Here is an 8,799-nt window from a genome sequence, read left to right as displayed (position 1 = left end):
CTATGCTGAGGGCCAGGTCAGTTTGTTTAGGAGCAGTTGGTCACTGCGCCGCGGGCAGTGGGAAACAGTCGAAAGTATCCAAACAAAAGAGTAACATGATCCAATTTAAAAAAACAATGGAACTGCATTGAGTGGGAGGAGTGGGAGATTCAATGTGGGGAGAACAGTGTATCGGTTTCCTGAGGCTGCTGTAACAAATTACCACAAATTTGGTAGCTTAAAAGAAATTTATTTATTCTTTCACAGTGCTGGAGGACAGAAGTTTGAGATCAGTCGCAGTGGGCTGAAATCAAGGCGGCGGGAGGGCTGTGCTCTCTCCAGAGGCTCTACTGGGGAATCCACTCCTTGCCTCTTCCAGTTTCTGGTGGCTGCCAGCATTCATTGGCTTATAGCCCCATCACTCCAGTCTCTGCCTTCACCTTCATATCACCTTCCCTATGTTTCTAATCTCCCTCTGCCTTTTCCCTATAAAGACACTTGTGATGGCATTTAGGGTCCATTGGGACAGTCTAGGATAATCTCCTCATCTTAAAATCCTTTTAAACTCTACTGTATTATTGGTGGGAATGTAAAATGGTGCAGTCACTATGGAAAACAGTATGGAGGTTCCTCAAAAAATTGAACATAGCATTACCATAAGATCCATCAATTCCACTTCTGGGCATATACCCAAAAGAATTGAAAGTGGGAACTTGGACATACTTTTGTACTCCCATGTTCATAGCAGCATTATTCACAATAGCCAGAGATGGAAGCAACCCAAGTGTCCGTACATAAATGGGTGGATGGATGAACACATAAACAAAACGTGGTATATCCATACAATGGAATATTATTCAGCCTATAAAAGGAAGGAAATGCTGACACATGCTACAACATGGATGAACCTTGAAGACATTATGCTAAGTGAAATAAGCCAGTCACAAAAGCACAAATACCGTATGATTCCACTTATATGAGGTCCCTAGAGTAGCCAAATTCATAGAGATAGAAAGCAGAATGGTGGTCACTGGGCTTTGGAGCAGGGATTGGGGACAAATGGGAAGTTTAAAGGGTACAGAATTTCAGGCTTGCAAAATGAAGAGTTCTGGAGATGGATGGTGCTGATGGTTGCACAATGACATGAATGCATTCAATGCCACTGAACTGTACACTTAAAAATGACTAAAATGGTAAATATTATATTGTGTATTTTACCCCAATTTAATTTTTTTAAGTCCTTAATCACATCTGCAAGAACTTTCCCATATAAGGTAACATTACAGGTTCCAAGGATGGGGGCCTGAGATTTGAGGGCCACCATTCAGGTCACTACATCCATTAGGACGCTACTGCAGTTGTCTGGAGAAGATATAACAGTGGCTTGAACTAGAGTACAGGCAGGGGGATCAATTCTAGAGCTGCTAGGAGGCACCGTTCGTGGGCTTTTGGGCAGGGGTGAGGGAGGAGTCAAGCCTGGCACCCTGGTTTCTGGCTGGGCAACTCACAGAACTCAGGAATGGGGCGAGAAGAGCAGCTGGGGTCAGGGGGGAATGTTGAGATGAGTTTTAGACACGTTCGAGGATATTCACCAAAAGCTGGGCCACGGGGGAGAGACCTGCCTACATCTGAAAACCCCATGCAGAGGTCTTTGCTCTAAATGGATGGGAGAGAGCCTGGGTCATGTAGTATATCGCTGGCATCAAGGGTCCCCACAAAGAGGAGTGACTGGAAAAGACACCTGTGCAAGTGCTGGCCATGCTGCTTACTCATCCTCTCTGGGTCCGTTTGGTTCTCTGTAAAAGTGAAGGAAACAACTTGAACAAATCCACATGGCACTGACTACGTACCCCTCACTGTTCTTCATGCTTCACAAATATTAACTAATTTAACCCCTAAAAAAGTCTCAGAGATGGGCACTATTTTTGTCATCCCCATTTTATGAACAAGAAAAGAAAAGCACATAGAGGTTAACTCACTAACCCAAGGTCACACAGCCACTCATAGACAAAGCCTGGATTTGAACCCAAGCACTCTGGCTCCAGTTTCTGCACTCTTAGCCAATACCCTATGTTGCTTCTCTCTTCTTAAAAAAAAGCCCCTTCCCCAAGCCAACTCCAAAGCCAACAGCAAACCCCCCAATAACTAATTCAGCTGATGTGAGTTTCTTACTGAAAATGAGCCAGGTGACGTGATGGGCCAGGTGATCATCTGATGCTCAAGTCCAGGTGAAACACGGAGCCCCAGGGATGGAGACCCTCTCTTTACCTCAAGATGGCCATTTTCCTCAAAATACAGCTAACTGATGAGGAGAGGTGACTGAGGACCAGGAAATGGCAGATAATGTCTAAGATCCCTCCCTAAGCCATCAGAGTTCCATTCCAACAGTCTGATCACCTTCCAGGGAGAGGAGGGACCCAGCAAGAATGGCAGCCATGTGGACTGGGGCTGGAGAAGCATCCTGGGAGGTCCCTTGGTGTTAGAAGCAACTAGAAGTGTGCTGAGCCACAGAAGAGGAGGGAAGCTGGGAGGAGTTCAGGCCTCAGACCAGAGCAGGCATGGAAAGACACAGAGGGCTCAGGCATAGGCTGAGGAGATATAGAAGGAGAAGAGTTGAGGCAAAGAGGTGAGGATCATGGTTTGCTCCAGTAGCGAGCTGGGCATTTGTGCCAACTGAGGCTGGGAGCACCAAGGGAGTAGGATAGCAGGACCAGGCCAGGCCATAGATGCTGAATGACAATGCCCTCCCTGCTCCCCCATAACCATCTGTTATGAATCATCCATCTTCCCACTCCAAGCCTTCCTCCGGGCCCTCACACCTTATTTCCCACCATTAACAGAGCCCGGGCACCAGGAGCCCTTGGCGAGGAGACTCATCAGAGGAGGGAGTGAGGGGGGTGGTGACCCAAATGGGTCAAGTCAAACTTCCCCCCGGGCTTGGAGGGAAAAGTCTTCATGTAACGAAACTTTAGAACGCCAACAAAAAACATTGGCGAAATGGCTGAAATAAAATGGTGGTTTCCTGAGAGCTGCCTAGATCTTCGGTGGGGGCACTGGAGATGTTCATCCAGGTCAGACTCAACAGTATCTCGTCAGTGTCTTCCCTGCTGAAGCTTCTAACATCGTTAAAGAACACAAAACATAAGATACGATCAGAGCAAGGGCTTTTTACCCTGCTGAATGCCCACTAAACTGTTTTTGTCACCAGCGAAATAGGGGATGTCCAAGTTTTGGTCCCCAAACCAGAAAGAGTGGGTGTCTCAAGTAACACAGGGGGGTTTTAGTACGGTTCCCGTGGGGACTCTAGGGGCCCGCTTCGCTCTTGGTGCTGACATACCCCCACTCCACTCCCGGCCCCTGCCTTCTCCTCTCTCCCCTCCTCCATCAGCCTCTCTCATCTCCTCTGTCAGCCTCTCTCAGTCCCAGCTCCTTCTCGATCCCCCATTTGCAGAGGGGGTCTGCCGACAGGGAGTTCCCATCTCTCACACCTAAAGTCAAGGCTCGCCACTTTACTGTGCCTAAAACTCTCCTGAGCAATTCATCAAGGCCCCACCCTCAGAGGTGTGGGGTGAAGCCCAGGGACCTGCATTTCTAACAAGCGTCCCAGGTGATTCTGACTCTCCTAGATTCATGTGTGGACTAGAATCTCCTGGAGGACAGAGATCTTGTCTTGCACCTCTCGATCGTGCACTCAGTGTGCACACTCTCACACACATTCCCACTGGCTCACACTGAGCACTCACACACTCATAGGTCAGAAGGCTGCAGGACACACAGTAGGTACTCGATACTCTGTGTCCAACCAATCCTGGAGTGGTTGGAGCCCGTGAAGGCATGTGTAATTACCTTCAAGCCCCTCCAAACACCTCACCTGCTATCTGACAGCTTCCCATCCAGAAACCACACAGTACAGTAAAAAACAGAAAAAAGAAAGCCGTTAGACCCCAGTGAATGTTATTTTTAATGAAAGTGGTACATTTTGACTCACGATGTTGAAACCAGATTATAAATGAGTCATCGGTGAATCAACCACAAGGAGCCTTTATGAAGGTGATTTACAGGAGGACTCTGACGTCTGCTGTCCCTTCACACGCTTCGCAGAGATGCTGTCAGGCTTGGAGTTGGTCTGGGGCATCTGCTGCCGAGTCAGCTCAAAAGGATGCTGTGTTGTCACCAGTGGGATTCCCCAGCCAGCCGGCACTGCGGTCCCACCCACAGAACTAAGGCAGCCATCACTGAACAATGCTTGTGGTTACATCATAGCTGCTGGCTTCCAGGTAGTGACTAGTAGATACTGGGGAGAGTCACAGGCCATCTGTTGCTCCCTGCTCCCAGACTCTTCCCTAATGCCCACATCCCCTCACCTGGTCATCAAGAGGCTCAGTAGGAGGGCAGAAAAGTGAGACTTAAAGGTGAACAGACCTGGGCTTGAGTCCTAGGTCTAACGGAATGGCCACAAAGAGTCAGGCAACAGCCTCATGTTGCTCGTGTCTGAAATGTAAACATTATCACCTACCATGCCTCCCTTGCAGGAACCTTGCAAGGTTCTCGTGGGACCGTGCGAGTGAAAGTGTCTTGGAGACTGTCACAGGCCATACCAAGGTAAGCGGCCAGCACAAGACGAGAAACCTGCCGTCCGAATATGCTTTCACTAATTGGCAACCTCTGCCTGGAGCAGAACTGGGCACCTAGATCAAGGGGAAAGAGCAGAGCAGGGTGTGGTTAAATGCTCCTTCATCTCCTCCCCAGAAAAGAGACACCATTGCTCATTTTTCTCCTCAGAAAACAGGAAATGGAGGCCAGAGGGTAAATCCACACGCAAGTATACTCTGGCTCCCCAGCCAACAGGGAGGCTGCCCAGCGGCCGATTTATAGTCCCAGACTCTCCAGGACATTATCCGGTACGTTCCAAAGGAGGACTCTTCAGGCCATCTGGGGGAGCGTAGCAGGGCTCCCAGCTCCTGGCTGCTCAGAACGGCCTCCACGGGGGTGGGAATCAGCAGCCAAGAGAATGCCTTGACAACCCCAGGGACAGGAGGCTCACTTGGGTGGGACCGTGAATCGTTGACCAATCCAGCAACCCAGAGCAGCCTGGTCACCTGGGGACACTGTGTTTAGAGAGCAGGGTCCGCCATGAGCAAAGCTGTGGTTCATGTACTGTAACTACTCAGTAAATGTTAACTATTAAGCATGTGACCAAAAAAAAAATCCCCAAAGAAGGTGAAGAATTCATTAAATCTGCAAAAGAGAGAAAGAGGGCAGGGGAGAAGAAGAAACTCCTTGGCAGAACTACTCGAACCCTTCTTCTATACACCACAGATGCATGACCAGTACCAGAGTTAAAGAGAAAAAGAAAAAAAAACAGGCTTTTAGAGTCAGACAAATCAGCGCTTGAATGCCTACCTTCCCCTTGCTGGTCCTGGGTCCTTGGAGAGGCTGTTTATTTTCCCAGGGCCTCCATTTCTTCAGTGGCCATCCTCACAGGATTGCTGTGAGAATTAAGCAGAATCAAGTATGGGTTATACCTAAGGTGTCCGGAACACAGTTAACACTCAATAAATGTTGGTTTCTTTCTGTTGAGAATTGCAAAATATGGCCACAAATTCTTCCTACCTTGGTAAGCACGCCCCCTGGCAATGATTTAGCTACTACTCCCATCAAGAATTGAAATCTATTTCCCTTATCCCTTGAATCCGGGCTAGCCTCTAACTTGCTTTGATCAACAGAATTTAGCAGAAGTAACAATGTGTGACTTCCAAAGCCAGCCCTTGCAGCTTCCACTTTCGCCCTCTGGAACTGCTGCCCTGGGGCCACCATGCGAGGAAGCTGCTAGCCTGCTGGAATAGGGGAGGCCACATGGAGGAGAAGTGAGATCCCCAACTTGACCGCCAGCACCAGCTGCCAGACTGTCAGAGAGGCCATCCTGAGATGACCTTCTAGCCCAGGTGAGCCTCTGGCTGAATTAAGTCACATGAGTGAGCCCAGGCAAAACCAGCAGAGAAACTGCCCAAGTCAACCCATAAAATCGTGAAAAATAATAAATCCTTGTTTTGTTAAGTTACTAAGCCTTAGGCTGATTTATTATGCAGCAAATTCTTACTGGAACACCTTTCCTATCCCCACCTCCAAAATATCTATTCCCTTGGGTCCTCTTGGATTTCCCCTAACTGCACCCGGCAGATTATTTGTGAAAAACTGAGAATTTATAGGGCCCAGGAGCTGTGATCAGCCTGTCAGAAAGTAATTTTCACGCCCACACGTTACAATAGTTTATCAATCAAACAATTAGGCAGCATCTAGCAACTTAAGGTTGATAATTAGCAAGTCTTCCGTTTACCTTTAAGGTAGATCACAAATTCAGCTATTTATGCCCACTTCCACCACAATCTCTTGCCTAGGTAATTGCAGCAGCCTACTAATTGGTCTCTCCCTTCGAATTCTGTCACCCTGCACATTGCCATTCTCCACAGTGAAGCCAGGAGGAAATTTGAAATGTATCCACTCATGCAACAAAAATTTAGTTTTGATCAGAAACTTCCATCTCCATGGAGTTTATGTTCTAGTGACATTTTAAAAATGAATAAGTAAATTAATAAATAAAATATATAGTGATAAGTGAATTAATAAACAAAATATGTGGTGATAAGTGCTAAGAAAAAAATGAAGCAGGAAAGGTGGAGGGAAAAGGTGTTGTTGGGAAGGGTTGCAATTTTAGATAGGGCAGCCAGGGAAGGCGTCAATGAGACAGTGACGTTTGAATAAAGACCAACGGGAATAGCAAGTGTAAAAACCCTGAAGTAGAACCATTCCTGGCACATTTTAGAAGTAATAAAGAGGCCATTGTGGCCATGGCACAATAAGAAGGGGGAGAGTAATAGGAGGTGACTTCAGACAGGTAACAGGGAAGCGAGGTGGAGAAAGTCAGATTACATAGCACCTCATAAGCCAATGTAAGGACTTGGGCATTTGCTCTAGTGACATGGAGAGCCACTAATGCATTTTTATCAAAGTGATGACATGATCTAAGGTACATTTTAACAGTACCCTTCTAGACAATGTATTGAACACAGACTGAAGAATATTCTGGGATGACGCCTCTAGCATAATTTTTGAACCTTCCCAAATTCCACTATGAAAAATAGATAGTACAAGTAGTACAAAAGAGCAAAACCAAAACTTCATGAATAATATGTACCACAAAACTAACTGACAAAGTATCCCCATGATGCCCAAAACATAAGGGGGTGGGGACAAACCACCAACAGATTCAAGATTCAAGACCTGAGTAGTATTAACATCTTTACAAGAGGAAGCAATGAAGAGAGTCAGGGATCTAATGATCCCTGAAAAATCCCAAAATACCCAACAGGTACTCAACGGAAATCTGAGACAGCCAATTTGAGAACAGCAGCTAAAACTGGAAGGGTTTTGCCCACTCAAGTAATGGGTGAATTCAAGGGGTTTGCTGTCTGAAAAGGCTAGAACAGTCTGAGACAGAGGAAGGAGACAAATGGAGGGGCCACCTGAAAAGGGTAAGGGGAACAGAGCGTAGAGACCTCAGAAAGTAAGCCACCATGTTCTTGAACACTGCATGAAAACAACCAAAGAGGAAACTCTAGAGCAATGAAGTTAGAGAAGCCAAGTGGAACGACATCTTCTAGAGATGCAGAAAAACTAATTTCATGTAAAAATTTTCAACACAAAAGAATAACAGACAAAGTTATTCAGGAAAAAAGGTGAAAGTCACAGAATCACATCCCTACAGACCATAAAACATACCGGAAACATGCCCACAAAACAAATGAAATCTACAACTCATTTCAAAAAACTCTAAAAGAATGACATGAATCAGAGCTAGAAAACTCAGAAGTAAAAAGATAGAATTCAGGAAAGTATTAGGAGTTTTTTTAATCATATAGCAAATTAGATCAAATTAAAAAGGAGACCAGAGGGGCCAGCCCAGTGGCACAGTGGTTAAGTTTGCACATTCCACTTTGGCGGCCTGGGGTTCGCCAGTTTGGATCCCAGGTGTGGACCTACACACTGTTTATCAAGCCATGCTGGGGCAGGCATCCCACATATAAAATAGAAGAAGATGAGCACAGATGTTAGGTCAGGGCCAGTCTTCCTCAGCAAAAAAGAGGAGGATTAGCAGCGGATGTTAGCTCAGGGCTAATCTTCCTCAAAAAAAAAAAAAAAAAAAAAACCAGAGTTGTGATATTGTGATACAATAAGAAACATATATTTGGTCTTCATCCCCAGTAGAGCTCCTAAAACCTTTGTAATTTCCTGAGTGATAGGAGTGAGAGGAGCATCTTTTGTTATTCTTATTAAGCCCCTTTCAAACATATCTGAATTTATGCTAATGAGGTGGCTCTTGGTGGGCCCCTAGATAACTTCAGGATGAGGGCTGGTTACCAAAGGAATCAATCATATTATTAGAGGATTGGAACTTTCAGCCCCACTTCCCAACCTCTGAGGAGGGGAAGGGGACTAGGGATTGAGTTAATCACCAATGGCCAATGGTTTAATCAATCACGCCTATGTAATAGAATCTCTATAAAAACCTAAACGAAGGGGTTCAGAGAGCTTCCAGCTTGGTGAACACATCCATGTTCCAGGAAGGTGATGCACCCCAAACTCCTGAAGGATAGAAGCTCTTGCACTTAGGACACTTGCAGACCTTGCCTTATGTACCTCTTCATCTGGCTGTTAAATAAGTGTTTCCCTTGATTCCATGAGCCATTATAGCAAATTATTGAACCCGAGGAGGGGATCATGGGAATCCCCAATTTGTAGCCAAATCAGACAGAAGTGTGG

At 46.1% G+C, this 8,799-nt stretch overlaps 1 long non-coding RNA gene across 1 annotated transcript; it reads right to left on the bottom strand.

Moving 5' to 3' along the window:
* Positions 1-208: 208 nt before the first annotated feature.
* Positions 209-7,724, bottom strand: LOC111774662 (uncharacterized). Its single transcript, XR_002809755.2, has 3 exons — positions 5,383-7,724; positions 4,496-4,667; positions 209-1,775 (listed from the first exon to the last, which is right to left on the bottom strand). It is a non-coding gene; the product is annotated as an uncharacterized lncRNA (long non-coding RNA).
* Positions 7,725-8,799: the final 1,075 nt, after the last annotated feature.

Source organism: Equus caballus, chromosome 1 (genome assembly GCF_041296265.1).
Source record: "Equus caballus isolate H_3958 breed thoroughbred chromosome 1, TB-T2T, whole genome shotgun sequence".
Taxonomy (NCBI): Eukaryota; Metazoa; Chordata; class Mammalia; order Perissodactyla; family Equidae; genus Equus; species Equus caballus.
Note: the sequence above shows the minus strand (reverse complement) of the source record. Positions and strands in the feature narration are given on the sequence as shown.